Source organism: Scyliorhinus canicula, chromosome 20, assembly GCF_902713615.1.
Source record: "Scyliorhinus canicula chromosome 20, sScyCan1.1, whole genome shotgun sequence".
NCBI lineage: Eukaryota > Metazoa > Chordata > Chondrichthyes > Carcharhiniformes > Scyliorhinidae > Scyliorhinus > Scyliorhinus canicula.
Window position 1 is genome coordinate 83,038,406 of NC_052165.1, and position 19,824 is coordinate 83,058,229.

A 19,824-nucleotide genomic window follows, 5' to 3' on the forward strand; every position below is an offset into this window, starting at 1 on the left:
TCTCAGAAGGAAGTAATAGAATATTATGTGCTCTGTAGGGTGGCACGGTGGAGCAGTGGTTAGCACTGCTGCCTACAGCAATGAGGACCCGGGTTCAATCCCGGCCCTGGGGCACTGTCTGCGGGGCTTGCACATTCTCCCCGTGTCTGAATGGGTTTCACCCCCACAACCCAAAGATGTGCAGAGCAGGTGGATTGTCGACGCTAAATTGCCCCTTAATTGGAAAAAAAAATAATTGGGTATTCTAAATTTATTTGTAAAACAATGCTATGTGGTAACACTGACAAAGGAGAGTACTTACAGGCAAGGAGATGGGTTGAAGTATGTATACTTTAATGCAAGAAGCATCAGGAATAAGGTGGGTGAACTTAAGGCATGGATCGGTACTTGGGACTATGATGTGGTGGCCATCACGGAAACATGGATAGAAGAGGGGCTGAAATGGTTGTTGGAGGTCCCTGGTTATAGATGTTTCAACAAGATTAGGGAGGATGGTAAAAGAGGTGGTGGGGTGGCATTGTTAATTAGAGATAGTATAACAGCAGAAAGGCAGTTCGAGGGGGATCTGCCTACTGAGGTAATATGGGTTGAAGTCAGAAATAGGAAAGGAGCAGTCACCTTGTTGGGAGTTTTCTATAGGCCCCCCAATAGCAGCAGAGATGTGGAGGAACAGATTGGGAAACAGATTTTGGAAAGGTGCAGAAGTCATGGGTGACTTCAACTTCCCAAACATTGAGTGGAAACTCTTTAGATCAAATAGTTTGGATGGGGTAGTGTTTGTGCAGTGTGTTCAGGAAGCTTTTCTAACACAGTATGTAGATTGTCCGACCAGAGGGGAGGCCATATTGGATTTAGTACTTAGTAATGAACCAGGGCAGGTGATAGATTTGTTAGTGGGGGGGCATTTTGGAGGTAGTGACCACAATTCTGTGACTTTCACTTTAGTAATGGAGAGGGATAGGTGCGTGCAATAGGGCAAGGTTTACAATTAGGGGAAGGGTAAATACAATGCTGTCAGACAAGAATTGAAGTGCAGAAGTTGGGAACATACGCTGTCAGGGAAGGACACAAGTGAAATGTGGAACTTGTTCAAGGAACAGGTACTGCGTGTTTTTGATATACATGTCCCTGTCAGGCTGGGAAGAGATGGTCGAGTGAGGGAACCATGGTTGACAAGAGAGGTTGAATGTCTGGTTAAAAGAAGGAGACTTGTGTAAGGCTGAAGAAACAAGGTTCAGACAGGGCGCTGGACGGATACACGATAGCCAGGAGGGAACTGAAGAAAGGGATTAGGAGAGGTAAGAGAGGGCATGAAAAATCTTCGGCGGGTAGGATCAAGGAAAACCCCAAGGCCTTTTACACATATGTGAGAAATATGAGAATGACTAGAGCGAGGGTAGGTCCGATCAAGGACAGTAGCGGGAAATTGTGTATTGAGTCTGAAGAGATAGGAAAGGTCTTGAACAAGTATTTTTCTTCAGTATTTACAAACGAGAGGGGCCATATTGTTGGAGAGGACAGTGCGAAACAGACTGATACGCTCGAGGAGATACTTGTTAGGAAGGGACAGCATTGTTGGGCGTTTTGAAAAACTTGAGGATAGACAAGTCCCGCGGGCCTGACGGGATATATCCAAGGATTCTATGGGAAGCAAGAAATGAAATTGCAGAGCCGTTGGCAATGGTCTTTTCGTCTTCGCTGTCAACAGGGGTGGTACCAGAGGATTGGAGAGTGGCGAATGTCGTGCCCCTGTTCAAAAAATGGAATAGGGATAACCCTGGGAATTACAGGCCAGTTAGTCTTACTTCGGTGGTAGGCAAAGTAATGGAAAGGGTACTGAGGGATAGGATTCTGAGCATCTGGAAAGACACTGCTTGATTAGGGATTGTCAGCACGGATTTGTGAGGGGTAGGTCTTGCCTTACAAGTCTTATTGACTTCTTTGAGGAGGTGACCAAGCACGTGGATGCAGGTAAAGCAGTGGATGTAGTATACATGGATTTTAGTAAGGCATTTGATAAGGTTCCCCATTGTAGGCTTCTGCAGAAAGTAAGGAGGCATGGGATAGTGGGAAATTTGGCCAGTTGGATAACAAACTGGCTAACCGATAGAAGACAGAGTGGTGGTGGATGGCAAATATTCAGCCTGGAGCCCAGTTACCAGTGGTGTACCGCAGGGATCAGTTCTGGGTCCTCTGCTGTTTGTGATTTTCATTAACGACTTGGATGAGGGAGTTGAAGGGTGGGTCAGTAAATTTGCAGATGATACGAAGATTGGTGGAGTTGTGGATAGTGAGGAGGGCTGTTGTCGGCTTCAAAGAGACATAGATAGGATGCAGAGCTGGGCTGAGAAGTGGCAGATGGAGTTTAACCCTGACAAGTGTGAGGTTGTCCATTTTGGAAGGACAAATATGAATGCGGAATACAGGGTTAACGGTAGGGTTCTTGGCAATGTGGAGGAGCAGAGAGATCTTGGCGTCTATGTTCATAGATCTTTGAAAGTTGCCACTCAAGTGGTAGAGTTGTGAAGAAGGCCTATGGTGTGCTAGCGTTCATTAACAGAGGGATTGAATTTAAGAGCCGTGAGGTGATGATGCAGCTGTACAAAACCTTGGTCAGGCCACATTTGGAGTACTGTGTGCAGTTCTGGTCACCTCATTTTAGGAAGGATGTGGCAGCTTTGGAAAATGTGCAAAGGAGATTTACCAGAATGTTGCCTGGAATGGAGAGTAGGTCATACGAGGAAAGGTTGAGTGTACTAGGCCTTTTCTCATTAGAACGGAGAAGTTTATAAGATGATCAGGGGAATAGATAGAGTAGACAGTCAGACTTTTTCCCCAGGTGGAACAAACCATTACAACGGGACATAAATTTAAGGTGAATGGTGGAAGATATAGGGGGGATGTCAGAGGTAGGTTCTTTACCCAGAGAGTAGTGGGGGCATGGAATGCACTGCCTCTTGTAGTAGTTGAGTCGGAAACGTTAGGGACCTTCAAGCGGCTATTGGATAGGTACATGGATTAGGGTAGAATAATGGAGTGTAGATTAATTTCTTCTTAAGGGCAGCACGGTAGCATTGTGGATAGCACAATTGCTCCACAGCTCCAGGGTCCCAAGTTCGATTTCAACTTGGGTCACTGTCTGTGTGGAGTCTGCACATCCTCCCCGTGACTGCGTGGGTTTCCTCCGGGTACTCCGGTTTCCTCCCACAGTCCAAAGATGTGCAGGTTAGGTGGATTGGCCATGAAAAATTGTCCAAAATTCTATGATTAACCTAGGACAACAGTTCAGCACAACATCGTGGGCCAAAGGGCCTGTTCTGTGCTGTATTTCTCAATCACAATACTATGTGCTCTGTTTCACGGTGACATGGCTCACTCCTGCATCATCGGACTGACCATACAACCTGACAGCTTCTCAATACACTGGATGGACAGCATGGCGTCATCAGGCAAAGTGGAGAGGTTTGCCTCCTCATCACTCCTGGTGCTCGGACATGGCGACCCTTGTGAATGACTGCTCGCCAGCCCTTGAATACCTGACTGAACTGCTGCCCATACTACCTTCCACGGCAGTTCACTTCTGCAATCATGATGGCGATCTGCATCCCATCCCAGGCGGAAGTGAAGAAGGTGCTGTGTAAATTGTACACTGCTATACATAGCAGTGAAACAAAATCACTAGCTTTCGGAGCTTTCAGGTGAATGAGGAAGGAGCAGTGTTCCTAAAGCTAGTGATTTGAAACAAACCTGTTGGACTTTAACCTGGTGTTGTAAGACTTCTTACTGTGCTCACCCCAGTCCAATGCCGGCATCTCCACGTGAGGCGTTCAAGATAGGCGACTCTGACCTACACACGAAACCCAGGTACAACCTCCGCAAAGCCATCATGGATGCCAAGAGACAATACCAGACTCAGCCAGAGTCACAGAATAATGACTCAGACTCTTGGGTAGAAGGTAGGAGAATGGGGATGAGAAAAATATCAGCCATGATTGAATGGCAGAGCAGAATCAATGGGACCGAGTGGCCTAGTTCTGCTCTTATGGTCTTCGGTCTTGTCGGTTGTGGCATGGCTTAAACAACATAATGGGCTACAAAGCAAAGCCGAGTAGAATCTCCTGCAACAGAGCACCCCTGCCCGATTAAACTCAATGCATTTGATGCTCTGTTCGAACAGGAAACCATCAAACCACTGTCAACTGCCTCAGCAGCCTCAAACACACCCACAAATTCACATACCGCCATAACTGGTCCACAGCAGACGCTATCTCCCTGGCCCGACACTGATCTCTGGAGCATCTCGACAACAAGGAACCCTCGTCAGACTCCAATTCATTTTCTACAGCACCTCTTTCAACACCATAATCCCAGCGAAGCTCATCAAAACTCTAAATCCTAGGACTTGGCTCTTCCTCTGCAACTGGATCCTCAACTTGCTGACCCATAGACCACAATCAGTAAGGATAATCCACAACACCTCCTTCACAATAGTCTTCAATACCGACAGCATACTTAGCTCCCTGTACACACGACTGCGTGGCAAAATTTGGCTCCAACTCGATCTACAAGTTTGCGGATGGCACAACGTAGTGGGTCGGATCTCGAATAATGATGAGTCAGAGTACAGGGTGGAGATAGAGAACCTAGTGGAGTGGTGTAACGACAACAATCTCCCTCAACGTCAGCAAAACTAAAGAGCTGGTCATTGACCTCCGGAAGTGAAGTATCGTCCGCACCCCTGTCTGCATCAATGGTGCCGAGGTGGAGATGGTTGACAGCTTCAAATTCCTGGGTGTGCACATCACCAAAAATCTATCCTGGTCCACCCACATCAATGCTATGGACAAGAAAGCACAAAGGTACCTATACATCCTCAGGAAACTAAGGAAAATCGGCATGTTCACATTGAGACTTACCAACATCATAGAAAATATCCTACCTGGCTGCATCACAGCCTGCTATGGCAACTGCTCAGCCCAAGACCGCAAGAAACTACAGAGAGTTGCGAACACAGCCCAGTCCATTACGTGGACCCGCCTCTCATCCATTGACTCTGTCAATACCTCCTGCTGCCTTGATCACCTTGCATAGAACAGACAGTGCAGAAGGAGGTCATTCGGCCCATCGAGTCTGCACCGACCTACTTAAGCCCTCACTTCCACCCTAACCCAATAACCCCTCCTAACCTTTTTGGACATTAAGGGCAATTTAGCATGGCCAATCCACCTAACCTGCACGTCTTTGGACTGTGGGAGGAAACCCACACAGACACGGGGAGAACGTGCAGACTCCGCACAGACAGTGACCCAGCGGGAAATCAAACCTGGGACCCTGGCGCTGTGAAGCCACAGTGGCAGCCACTTGTGCTACCGTGCTGCCCTTAATATGTGTTTGTGTCTCAGAGAGACACAAGACTGTATCAACCACCAGGGCAGGAAACATCATGGAGCTCTACATCTCCCATAGGTTCCTCATTCTAAGTTTCATTTTCTTGAGCCTTTAATCATTCATGTATTCAATATTTCATTGCAGAGAGAAGGCAAAATGATAAATGGATCCAGAGCTCAATGCCATCTTTGTCAGACTCCTGACGCAATGGAGGAGGCAGAGGCAGAGGCAGGGCAGAGCAATTCCAGCAGGAGGCCCCATCTGAGGGATGTGGTTAAACAGAGCCAAAGAATGAACAGGAGGGTGAGGAGGAGAGACCCAAACAATCGAGTCAATTTGTCGGATCTAGGGTTTATTGTTGAAGAGTCTCCTATCTACAAGTGAGTGAGAGGTAGTGTTGAACACATCTCCACTTGTCAAGATCTCTGGAACACCATATATGCCACAGTCTACAGGAGGGTCAGCCGCCCCAGGGGGTGTGAGGCTGTTCCCTTCCAGTGATTTTGAAGGTGATCGCAGCCCAGTGGCGTGCAGGGGGGGGGGGGGGGGGGGGGGCGACGGTGCATTGGCCCCGGGCATCCATTGGATGGGGGCATCCAATCAGAGAAGGAAAAAAAAATTTCTTTAAAAAAAAATTTTTTTTTTTTAAATTTAGATTACCCAATTATTTTTTTCAATTAAGGGGCAATTTAGCATGGCCAATCCACCTACTCTGCACATTTTTTGGGTTGTGGGGGCGAAACCAACGCAGACACTGGGAGAATGTGCAAACTCCACACGGACATTGACCCAGAGCCGGGATCGAACCTGGGACCTCAGTTCCGTGAGACGGTTGTGCTAACCACTAGGCCACCGTGCTACCCCAGAGAAGGAAATAAGATAGTAATTTTAAAATTTCAGCGGTGATAAATCAATTTTTGGAGGCTCACCACACTGCAGAGGCAGTTGTTAGCCCTTTATTCCTTTAACATGGTGTACCCTTTCTGTCTAGAGAAAATGGTCCTTCTCCCCATCCCCCCACACGCATGTGGATGATGTACGTGGTGCAACCATCAAAAGCAACAAGCAGACGTGGCTGTTCGTTCCTGCATTTCCTCGAGTCATAACTCGTCTTTTCTTCAGCTTTTTGTGCATCTAGATTAGTTCTTTTACCTACTCAGGTCAGTGAATAGCTCTAGAACAGGTGCAACTATGGTTTTTATAGGTTTTTTGGCGATATTTAATGAAATATTTACGTGGGATGTAGTAAGAGTGAAGCCTGGATGATCCGAGGACTGCTATGGCATTTAATCTCGGAATAGGAGACATTTATTCCTTAACATGCTAATATTCGAATACAGATACCACTAATTTGCAAGTCTATGATATAAATTGCACAAAATTATCAGTGGAGAATCAGTGTGAAATAATTTGATACGAAGGAACAAAGAAATGAAATATGGTTTATCCGTCTGCAACTGACCGATTGTTTACCATTTTCTTCCCATTTTCTCATGCGTCTTACGGTTTTTGAGATAGAAAATGAAATGTTACGAGTATTTCGTGTACAACCGAGTGGAGCACAGAACAGGAAAAAAAAGAGGGCCAGAGTCGAAGAAGAGTCCCATCAAAGAGGGGCATTAGATGCATGGATAAAAAGAAGTAAAGAAGAAGTAGGAGAACCTGGAGAAGTAAAAGATGATGTGGGTGCAGAGAAGGATTTTTCTGATACGTATTCAGCTCAGTCAGAACATAATACTCTCTCTCCTCAGTCTCGTTGTCAGGATGATGATCCATGTGAAGAAAATAAAGAAGATTTTTGCATATTTTTGCAAAGAAGCAATTTTGGCTGTTTGAAGAAACCGATTCCAGATCATTTGAAGATGACAATATTACAACATGGCCCTGAAAGATATCAGAATAAAAGTGGTCCATTTGCTGAGAAGGATGGGAGATCATTTTCCAAACAGTGGTTTGATAAAGTTTCCACAAACGGAGAAATTGTGGAGAGAAAATGGTTGTTATACTCTCCATATCGGAAAGCATGCTACTGTTTTGTTTGCTTTTTGTTTTCAAAGGAGCATTTGTCGTCTGTGTCAAACTTTGGAAAGGAAGACGGTTTCTCCACTTGGAGAAAATTAAATCCAACAATACCTGACCATGAGAAAAGCCCTTCTCATAGAGCTCACATGAGGGAATACCTGAACCTCGTAGTTCGACTCCATCATTCAACTACGATAGATGCTGAACTTCAACAGCAAATGTCTGCTGAAAAGAAAAGATGGAAAGCTATAACTGAACGGATTGTCGAGATTATATCCTTTCTGGCAAAACAGAATCTGGCCTATCGTGGACATCGAGGAGAAGGAATATCTGGGTTATCAGAGCCAGGGGAGACAGTCAGTGAAAATACAGGAAACTTTCTAGCAACAATCAGACTTTTGGCCAAATATGATGACATCTTAGCAAAACACTTGCAGAGAGGGAAAGAGAAACCAAAAAGTGTCACCTACTTGTCCAACAGAATTCAAAACGAAATAATCAATCTTCTTGGTGAAACTGTCAAGAAAAATATAATTTCCGAAATTAAGGACGCAAAATATTTTAGCATAATGCTGGATTCAACTCCAGATATTGCCCATGAAGATCAGGTTTCTGAAATTCTGCGTTACGTTCATATTGATGAAAACAGAAAAGTAGAAATAAAGGAGACATTTCTGGGATTTTTTCAAGTCAACAAGAAAGATGCAGTCAGCCTGGTAAATAAAATTCAGGAAAAATTGGAAGATAAAATTTCCAGAATGACTGTTGTGGTCAAGCATATGATAACGCAGCAGTTATGGCTGGAGTGAGAGGAGGTGTTCAACAAAAAATTCTTGAAGTTAACCCAAAAGCTGTGTTTGTGAACTGCGAGAACCACAGCCTCAATTTGTCCTGTGTCCATGCAAGTGAGGTGCAACCTGTTGTTGTTACATTTTTTAGCATTCTAGAAAAACTCTTTACTTTTTTTTCTTCATCTACTTCTCGTTGGGAAGTGTTAAAATCATTTGTCACTCGGACTGTGAAAAGACACAAGTGTGACACAAGATGGAGTTCCAGCCATGATGCTGTGCAAGTAATCCACGAAGAGTGTGACAACGTTATTGCAAGCCTTCAACACCTGCTGGAAGGAGAATTTTCAAGGGAAACTAAATCTGATGCAGGATCGCTTCTGAACTCTATTCAACAGTTCCCGTTTATAGCTTTATTAAATTTTTGGTACTCAGTTTTATCATCAGTGGATAAAGTCTCAAAACGTTTGCAGGATCCGAAAATGGGGTTCCATGAAGCTTCTTGTGATCTGAGAGGACTTATTCATATCTTGATTTTGAAGAATGACGAAATTATCCACAATGCAATAGATTTGCCAATGAATATTGTCAAAATTGGGGAATACCAATTGCACGAACAAGGAGAAGAAGAATAATGCCTGGAGAGTCAGCAAGAGATAGTGGACTGATGGCACAAGAAGAAATGAATAGAGTAATGGTAGAGATTGTGAACAGATTAAAAACTGAAATTGAAGACCGCAGTGTCCGTCTTCAAAGACTCAGTGACCGATTTTCTTTTCTTCTGAACTTGAATTCAGGAGTGATTGAAGAAGAACAAGAAAGAGAGAAATTAAAAAAGGAATGTTCAGACTTTGCAAATTATTATGACAATGATGTTGTTGCAATTCAGTTATATGACAAAATTATTGATTTTGTGATGCTCCTTCGAGCTGGAGGGAATAGAGTTCCCCCTGATCCTAAAGATGCTCTGGAGTCTTTACTGCAGTATGGGAGGGATGTCTTTCCGACGCTGTGTGTTTCATACAGATTACTGCTTACAATCGCATTTTCAGTCGCAAGCTGTGAAAGGTCATTTTCAAAACTGAAATTAATAAAAACATATCTGAGGTCTTCTATGTCACAGGAGCGACTGACCAACCTGGCTTTAATAAGCATTGAAAAAGAATTTCTCACAGCTGATGTAAAAAGTGAAGTAGTTCAGGTGTTTTGTGACAGGAGGTATCATTTGGGGAAAAGAACTTAATAAATTTGATTGATTTATATTAAAATCGAATAAAGCGTTTATTTCATGTTTCATCTGTGTTTATATATTCAAAATGTTTTCCTTTCTCATAATATTTCTCAGTATATTAGGCCTTATACTTGAGTCTTTGGGGCATACAATCAAGATTTGCCCCGGGCATCACCAGACCTCTGTCGCAGCCCTCAATTTGTTTTTGCCTCTGGGTCCTTCCAGGTATCACAGAGGACCTGAATGGCATCTCTCAGTCTGCAACATATCAATGCATAAAGGAACTTAGAGCTGCGCCTCACTGGAAGGCTCCCCATTATATCAGGTTTTTTCTGGATGAAGATAACCAGGCTACGAGATTCAACAGCCTTGCTGCCATCTAATATTGCTGCCATCTAATAATGAAAATAGGCTGACTGAGATGAACACATGCTGAGGGACCTCCTCCTGTCTTGCCACTTCCACTGAGGAGACACAAATTCTACCAGAATATCAATGCTGGTGAGCTGCCCTCACTCAATTCCTTGAGGAAGAATGATTAGAAATGTTCATATAACACTTAGAATTTAGAACAGTACAGCACAGAACAGGCCCTTCGGCCCTTGATGTTGCGCCGAGCAATGATCACCCTACTTAAACCCACGTAACCCGTATACCCGTAACCCAACAATCCCCCCATTAACCTTACACTACGGGCAATTTAGCATGGCCAATCCACCTAACCCACACATCTTTGGACTGTGGGAGGAAACCGGAGCACCCGGAGGAAACCCACGCACACACAGGGAGGACGTGCAGACTCCACACAGACAGTGACCCAGCCGGGAATCGAACCTGGGACCCTGGAGCTGTGAAGCATTGATGCTAACCACCATGCTACCGTGAGGCCCTTATCTTCAAATAAAGATTTCAACACATCTCTTTGACAACACACAAGAATGTGCAGACTGGTTCAAACGTGCTTGACATCACATGAATGTTAATCTCACAGTGGGACATAGTCTCTGAGTGGGTGGATGGCTGCACCTCAAGATAAGTGGATTACAATGTATAAATTTGAAACATCTTCAGTTGATCGAAACATTCACATAACCATCAACTGTATTCACAAAAGTGCAATTTGTTGTCGTGACCCTAAAGTATCTGTAAATTTCTTCACTTTCCTAACCCGACTGCTGTGCCTGGATGCACCCCTGACATCCACAGGAGGCGGCAGGAGGCAACCTGCTGACTGCTTGGCGCTGATATCTGAGATGACCTTGGTGGATGTCCTCTAGTGCCCTTGGGCTCTATGCCCCAGCTCCAGGGGATAATCGATGGCACGCATGTCGCCTTGCACTCACCGGGCGGTCTGGAGCACCCTTCATCAAAAGGAAGGGGTTCCACTCCCTGAACATCCAATTTGTGTATGACCACCACATGAAGATCATGCATGTGTCTGCCTGCTTCCCAGGGAGTGTACACAACAGCTATATCACAGAATCATAGAACAATACAGTGCTGAAGAGGCCCTTTGGCCCATTACGTAAACACCAATGCATGAAAAAACACTTGAGCTGCCTACCCAATCTCATTTGCCAGCACTTGGCCCATAGCCTTAAATGTTATGAGGTGTCATGTGTCATGTACCTTTAAGAAATATGTGTTTAAGAAAGGTACCTTTAAGAAATGTTTGGCTGCTCATGTTACTGCAGTGATGTCAGAGTGTGGGTGGAGCTGAGCTCTGGTTCTGCTTTTTAGTTTCAATTTGAGAAGAGCTTGAGTGTGTTTGTGTTTTTCAGGGAGCTGCATGTGAAGCCTGCCATCCAAAGACTATCTTAATCATTTGGTGAATTCAGAATTATAAATGATTTCAGTATTGAATGTAAACCCTGATGTTTAGAGGGTTGTTAAGTTTTTTAATGTTAAATGAACAGCGTACAGATTACTTAGTGTTGTACTCATTGGGGGTGTATTTGATTTACTGGTTGCTAGGATGTTCACTGTTTGTTTTAGAAAGGTTAACTTGAGTTCATTGAATAAACATTGTTTATCACATTTCCCACATTCTTATCCTAACCCACGTTTGGCGATTGCATTGAGAAAGTGGGAAAATCAGTTTTTATTGCCAAATTGGATTTACTTAAAGGTTACCGGCAGGTACCTTTATCCGAAAGGGCGAAGGAGATTTCAGCTTTTGTGACTCCAGATGGTGTATACAAAATAAAAGTTGTGCCATTTGGCATTGAAAACGCACCAGCCACATTTCAACAGTTAACTAACAAAGTTGTTTCAGGATTACGCAATTGTGCAGTATACATCGACGATCTGGTGATTTTCAGTCAGACATGGACAGAACATTTGAAATGTCTGATGGAGCTATTCGATCGACTTCTGGAGGCGGGTTTGGTTATAAACCTATTCAAAAGTTAATTTGGAAAAGCCCGAATCACTTTCCTTGAGGAGTTTCCGATACCCTTGAGACAAAGGGACATAATGCGAGTTCTTGGCATGACTGGATTTGATAGAACATGTGTGCAAAAGGTTTGTAGCGTGATTGCTCCACTGATGGATTTGTTGAAGAAACATCGACAATTTCAATGGACAGCGGAGTTTCAACAGGCATTTTACTGCCTGACAGCTGTGATAACCAACTGTGTTGGAGAATTACAAGGGACTCTATGATCAGATTGAACTAAAGTATCTGACTTTAAAGAGAAATGCTGAGGTGTAGAGAACTGGACGGATCGTGCAGAGACCTTCCTGTTCAACTAGACTGTCATCATAAAGTATTTCAGTTGGAGGAAGAAGAACGGAAAAAATGGACTTTATTATCATACCTGTTTGCGTGTGTTTTTTTAAACGAACAACTATATTTACTGTGTGCATTTCTTAAAGGATAGTGCAAAGGTGAAAAATGAAACCATCTTGAAGTTGATGGTTTATTTCATTTTTTCTTGGGGGGAGGTGTCATGTGAGAGTACCTTTAAGAAATAGATGTTGAAGAAATGTACCTTTAAGAAATGGTCTGTGTTTTTCAGGGAGCTGCATGTGAAGTCTGCCATCCAAAGACTATCTTAATCATTTGGTGAATTCCGAATTATAAATGATTTCAGTATTGAACGTAAACCCTGATGTGCTTCTGTTTAGAGGTTTGTTAAGTTTTTGCATGTTAAAAGAACAGCATACAGATTAATTAGTGTTGTATTCTTTGGGGGGTGTATTTGAATTAGTGTTTGCTAAGATGTTCACTGTTTGTGTTTAGAAAGGTTAACTTGAGTTCATAGAATAAACATTGTTTTGTTTTAAAAACCACTGGTCCATTTTCTGCTGTACCACCCCTATAGAGTAAGCCGTGTGCTCCCCATACCACAATCTATTAAAAGTTGTGGGTCAGGTGAACTCCATGCTACACTTTGGGGTTCTCTAAACTCTGGCCCATAACACAGAATCTAGGTACTTAAAGGATGTGAGGCAACCTGCCTCTACCACCCTCCCAGGCAGTACTTTCCAGATCATCACAGCCCTCTGGGAAAATATGTTTGTCTTAAAATCCCCCCTAACCCCGCCCCTGACCTTGAACTTGTGTTCTCTTTTAACTGACCCTATTCTCCCTGTCCATTCCCCCTCATGATCTTGTACACTTTGATCGGGTCACCTGGGGCAGTCGGACATCCCCAACCTCTTTGATGACCATCCCAAGATGGCCAGTTGGCTCTTGGCTGAGGACCTGGCTAATAACTGCAGTATGGAGGCTGGTGACTGAAGCAGAGACCAGATACAACGAGACTCATATGGCCATCTGAGTTGTCAGAGCGGTGAATTGGTATCATAGATATCATAGAATTTACAGTGCAGAAGGAGGCCATTTGGCCCATCGAGTCTGCACCGGCTCTTGGAAAGATCACCCTACCCAAGGTCAACACCTCCACCCTATCCCCATAACCCAGTAGCCCAACCCAACACTAAGGGCAGTTTTGGACACCAAGGGCAATTTATCATGGCTAATCCACCTAACCTGCACATCTTTGGACTGTGGGAGGAAACCGGAACACCCGGAGGAAACCCACGCACACACGGGGATAATGTGCAGACTCCGCACAGACAGCGAGCCAAGCCAGAATTGAACCTGGGACCCTGGAGCTGTGAAGCAATTGTGTAATCCATAATGCTACCGTGCTATCATGCCCGCCTCTACCACCTCCACTGATAAAGCTTTCCAGGCACCCACCACCCTCTGCGTAAAAAACTCTCCACGCACATCTCCCTTAAACTTTCCCCCTCTCATCTTGAAATCGGGACCCCTTGTAATTGACACCCCCACTCTTGCAAAAAGCTTGTTGCAATCCACCCTGTCCAGACGTTTCATACATTTGTAGACCTCAATCAAGTCCCCCCCCTCAACCTCTGTCTTTCCAACGAAAACAATCCTAATCTACTGAACCTTTCTTCATAGCTAGCACCCTCCATACCAGGCAACATCCTGGTGAACCTCCTCTGCACCCTCTATGAAGCACCACATCCTTCTGGTAATGTGGCGACCAGAACTGCACGCAGTATTTCAAATGTGGCTAAACCAAAGTCCTATACAACTGTAACATGACGTGCCGACTCTTATACTCAATGCCCCGTCCGATGAAGGCAAGCATGCTGTATGCCTTCTTGACCAGTCTATCGACCTGTGTTGCCACCTTCAGGGTACAATGGACCTGAACTCCCAGATCTCTCTGTACATCAATTTTCCCCAGGACTCTTTCATTGACCGTATAGTCTGCTCTTGAATTGGATCTTCCAAAATGCATCATCTCGCATTTGCCTGGATTGAACTCCATCTGCCATTTCTCTGCCCAACTCTCCAATCTATCTATATTTTGCTGTATTCTCTGACAGTCCCCCTCACTATCTGCAACTCCACCAATCTTAGTATCATCTGCAATCTTACTAATCAGACCACCTACACCTTCGTCCAGATCATTTATGTATATCACAAACAACATTGGTCCGAGCACGGATCCCTGTGGAACACCACTAGTCACCTTTCTCCAATTTGAGACACTCCCTTCCACCACTACTCTCTGACTCCTGTTGCCCAGCCAGTTGTTTATCCATCTAGCCAGTACACCCTGGACCCCATGAGACTTCACTTTCTCCATCAACGTGCCATGGGAAACTTTATCAAACGCCTTACTGAAGTCCATGTATATGACATCTACAGCCCCTCCCTCATCAATTAACTGTGTCACTTCCTCAAAGAATTCTATTAGGTTTGTAAGACATGACCTTCCCTGCACAAAACCATGCTGCCTATCACTGATAAGTCTATTTTCTTCCAAATGTGAATAGATCCTATTCCTCAGTATCTTCTCCAACAGTTTGCCTACCACTGACGTCAAGCTCACAGGTCTATAATTCCCTGGATTATCCCTGCTACCCTTTTTAAACAAAGGGACAACATTAGCAATTCTCCAGTCCTCTGGGACTTCGCCCGTGCTCAAGGATGCTGCAAAGATATCTGTTAAGCCCCAGCTATTTCATCCCTCGCTTCCCTCAGTAACCTGGGATAGATCCCATCCGGACCTGGGGACTTATCCACCTTAATGCCTTTTAGAATACCCAAAACTTCCCCCTTCTTTCTACCGACTTTACCTAAAGTATTTGAACATCCATCCCCAACCTCAACATCAGTCATGTCCCTCTCCTTGGTGAATACCGATGCAAAGTACTCATTAAGAATCTCACCCTCTGACTCCACGCATAAATTCTCACTTTTGTCTTTGATTGGGCCATTCCTTTCTCTAGTTACCCACTTGCTTCTTATATATGAATAAAAGGCTTTGGGATTTTCCTTAACTCTGGTAGCCAAAGATATTTCATGAACCCTTTCAGCCCTCTTTATTGCACGTTTGAGACTTGTCCTACTTTCCCGATATTCCTCCAAAGCTTCAACGGTTTTAAGTCGCCTCGATCTTATGCAGGCTTCCTTTTTCATCTTAGCTAGTCTCACAATTCCACCCGTCACCCATGGTTCCCTAATCTTGCCATTTCTATCCCTCATTTCCACAGGGACATGTCTGTCCTGCACTCTAATCAACCTTTCCTTAAAAGACTCCCACATTTCAAATATGGATTTACCATTAAACAGCTGCTCCCAATCCACATTCCCTACCTCCTGCCGAATTTTGTTATACTTGGCCTTTTCCAAATTTAGCACTCTTCATTTACAACCACTCTCGTCTTTGTCAATGAGGATTCTAAAACTTATCGAATTATGATCGTTATTCCCAAAGTAATCACCGACTGAAACTTCAACCACCTGACCGGGATCATTCCCCAATTCCAGGTCCAGTATGGCCCCTTCTTGAGTTGGACTATTTACATTCTGCTCTCAAACACTCTCCTGGATGCTCTTGACAAATTCTGCTCCATCAACGCCTCCAACACTACACGAGTCCCATTCAAGGAAGGAAAAGGAAGGAAACCTTTATTGTCACAAGTAAGCTTACATTAACACTGCAATGAAGTTACTGGGAAAAGCCCCTAGTCACCACATTCTGGCGCCTATTCGGGTACGCAGAGGGAGAATTCAGAATTCTCAGCTGGTACAGGAATTGAACACGTGCAGTTGGCCTTGTTCTGCATCACAAACCAGGGGCGGGATTCTCCGACCCCCGCCCGCCGGGTCGGAGAATCACTGGCGGCCGGCGTCAATCCCGCCCCCGGCGTCTCCCGAAGTCTCCGGCACCAGAGGTCCGGTGGCAGCGGAAATTGCGCCGCGCTGGTCGGCGGGACCCCCCCGGCGATTCTCTGGCCCGCAATGGGCTGAAGTCCCGCTGCTGTCATGCCTCTCCCGCCGGCGTGAATCAAACCTTATCGGCGGGACCAGGCGGCTCGGGCAGGCTCCAGGGTCCTGGAGGGGGGGGGGGGGGGGGGGGGGGGGGAGTGGGGGGAGCACGTGGGGCGATCTGGCCCCGGGGAGTGACCCCACAATGGCCTGGCCCGCAATCGGGCCCACCAATTGGCGGGCCGGCCAGTGCCTTGGGTGCACTCTTTTACTTCCACCTTCGCCATAGTCTTCACCATGGCAGAGGCGGAAGTCACACACTCCAGCGCATGCGCGGACTTCGGCCCCTGCTGGCATGGCGCCAAAGGCCATTCCCACCGGCCGGCGGGGCACCAACCACTCCGGCGCGGGCCTAGCCCCTCAAGGTTAGGGCGTGTCCCCTAAAGTTGTAGAGACTTCCGCACCTTTGGGGCGGACCAATGCCGGAGTGGCTCACGCCACTCCATCCCGCCGGGACCACCGGCCCCGCCGGGTAGTGGAGAATCCCGCCCCAACTGTCTAGCACGGTAGCATTGTGGAAAGCACAATCGCTTCACAGCTCCAGGGTCCCAGATTCGATTCCGGCTTGGGTCACTGTCTGTGCGGCGTCTGCACATCCTCCTGGTGTGTGCGTGGGTTTCCTCCGGGTGCTCCAGTTTCCTCCCACAGTCCAAAGATGAGCAGGTTAGGTGGATTGGCCATGATAAATTGCCCTTAGTGTCCAAAATTGCCCTTAGTGTTAGGTGGGGTTACTGAGTTATGGGGATAGGGTGGAGGTGTTGACCTTGGGTAGGGGGTAGGGTGCTCTTTCCAAGAGCCGGTGCAGACTCGATGGGCCAAAATGGCCTCCTTCTGCACTGTAAATTCTATGAATATAGCCCACTGAGCATTCAATGTTGGGGAAGTTAAAATCTCCCATTATGACCACCCTATTGCTCCTACATTTTTCTATAATCTGTCTACATATTTGTACCTCTACTTCACGCTCACTTTGGGGAGGCCTGTAGTAAAGTCCCAACAATGCTCTATCCATATTGCCTCAGTGTTCTAATCTTCCATAGTGCCCTCCTTAATCACGGCTGTGATATTATCAGTCCACCGCTCAGAGAGTCGCCCGCTTTGTGGTATTCTGCTGTGCCGTCCAAAACCTGATAGTTCCCCCTCGCTAACACACTCAGAAACTTTTCCATTAAATCATGACCTTTGAATTATTTTCATCATTGGGGAACTGAATGCAGAGATCGGTCCGCCATTTTGGGCATTACCTAATCCCCCCTCAAGTGAGTACACCCCACTATGAGGTCCCTGGGGCCCCCTTCTTCCGGCCCCCAACATCCCCTCTTTGGTCTCCCCTTCAAGGGCCCCCACCCATAACCCCCCAACCTCCTATAGGACTCACCTGCCCTGCACATCCCCACCTTCTTATCCGCCTCTACCTTCGTTTCATGGACATGACCCCCGGCAGTGCCATCGTGGCACCTGAGCACCTTTGCATTAGCACCATGTCAATGCTCCTACCAGCTTGGCTGTGCCACCCAGGAACTGTGGATGTGGCCAAGTGGTAGTGTCAAGGTGCCCGCATTCCAGGGAGAGCACCAGGGGGCAACCCTACACTATCCCTGGCCATCCAGGTTCTTCCAATGACCTGGGAAACCCGCCGGCTGTTGTTCCTCGTGGTCCATGTTTGTGTGGACCAGTACTAAACGACGCCCAGCTGCGACCTCCTTTGGGAGGCCAGTATATCCTGGGAGGCCAGCAGATACTGGATAATTTGGCCTCAAGTCAGTTTAAGGCCTACATACGTGAGTGTGGTTTGATCCCGGGTCAGGTTCCCGATCCCGACCTTTTTCTTTGTTCTTTGACACCTCGTGGTCCTCGAGTTGATCCCGCGAGGCAATGTGGCTATCGAGAAGCCGGGGAGGCTTCATCCGGGACACTTCACCCGAGATCTACCAGCCACATCACTCTCCTATTGGGACTCGATGTGGCCGGTAGATTTATCCTGACTTAGATTTCTGCTCGAAAACAGAGTTGAGGATTATGGTGGACAGTGGGGAGAATGGAGTTGTGAACATCAGATCAGCCATGATCGTATTGAATGGCTTGTTGGGCTGAATGACCTATATCTGGTCCTTATAATATTGCGAGTGGAGATTATCCTCGTGCTGATTTGGAGGCAGCAATAATTGATAATGTCAAATACCTTGTATTAGAACATAGAACAGTACAGGCCCTTCGGCCCTCGATGTTGTGCCGAGCAACGATCACCCTACTCAAGTCAACGTATCCACCCTATACCAGTAACCCAACAACTCCCCCCCCCATTTACCTTATTTTTAGGACACGAAGGGCAATTTAGCATAGCCAATCCACCTAACCCGCACATCTTTGGACTGTGGGAAGAAACCGGAGCACCCGGAGGAAACCCACGCACACACGGGAGGACGTGCAGACTCCGCACAGACAGTGACCCAGCCGGGAATCGAACCTGGGACCCTGGAGCTGTGAAGCATTTATGCTAACCACCATGCTACCGTGCTGCCCCTTATCACTTCTTTCTTAGTGTCCTATTACTGGTAATCATTGTATTGTATTGATCAAGACAAAATCCCTCTGACATTATCATAGTCATTGATGTCCCACACAGATTGATTGCTAAATGTCAGGCACTAAACTATCTTTATTTGCAGAATGTTAACTTTGATGTTTAGACAATCATTCTCAAGGTTGTGAATTTGAGGTTAAGCGTCAGTAAGTTACTGGGCAATGTTCATGTTTGTAAACTGCTGAATTGCAAAGGTCAATTTACTGATTAAAATAAAGATTAAAGAGTTCATGACTCGGGAAACCACCCTGCAAAATCTCTCGCGACTAAGTTCCTATTGCTGGAAAATCCCAACTCTGAATTATTTCCCCTCATCAAAACTCTCCCGTCTCCACAAAAGTCCATCTCTGAAAACCCTCTCTCTGGAAAACTAAAGTTGGCAAACCATCCTTGCAAATTCCTTCCCACTGGAAACTCTGTCTCTGTTAGCCTGCCCTTTGGAAAATTCCTCTCTGTTGTCTGCCATCTCCTGGGCAAGATTCTTTGGTCCACCAACCATGCCCGCCAGCAGTGGGATTCTCCGTTCCCGCTGCCAGCCAATGGTGTTTCCCATTGTCACCACCCCACACCATCGGGAAAGCCGTGGGCGTAGGTGCGCTGCCAGCAACCCCATCACTCTAGACCGATCACGTCAGGGGGACTCCTGCCAGCGGACCCGGGGTCCCGACAGACAATTCCGCTGCCTATCCTTACCATCTCAGAATAACTCACTCTCCATGCCATCCTGTCCCTGCATAACTCTCCCTCTCTATTACCTCCTCTCTCTCCTCTCCAGTATCCTTCTATCACAGAATAACTACAGTGCAGAAGGAGGCCATTCAGCCCATCATGTCTGCACCGACTCTGAAATAGCACCCTACCTAGGGTCGGGCCCCAACGATACTTCCGTAACCCAATAACCCCACCTAACCTTTTGGACACTAAGGGGAAATTCAGAACAGCCAATCCACCTAACCCGCACATCTTTGGACCGTGGGAGGAAACCGGAGCA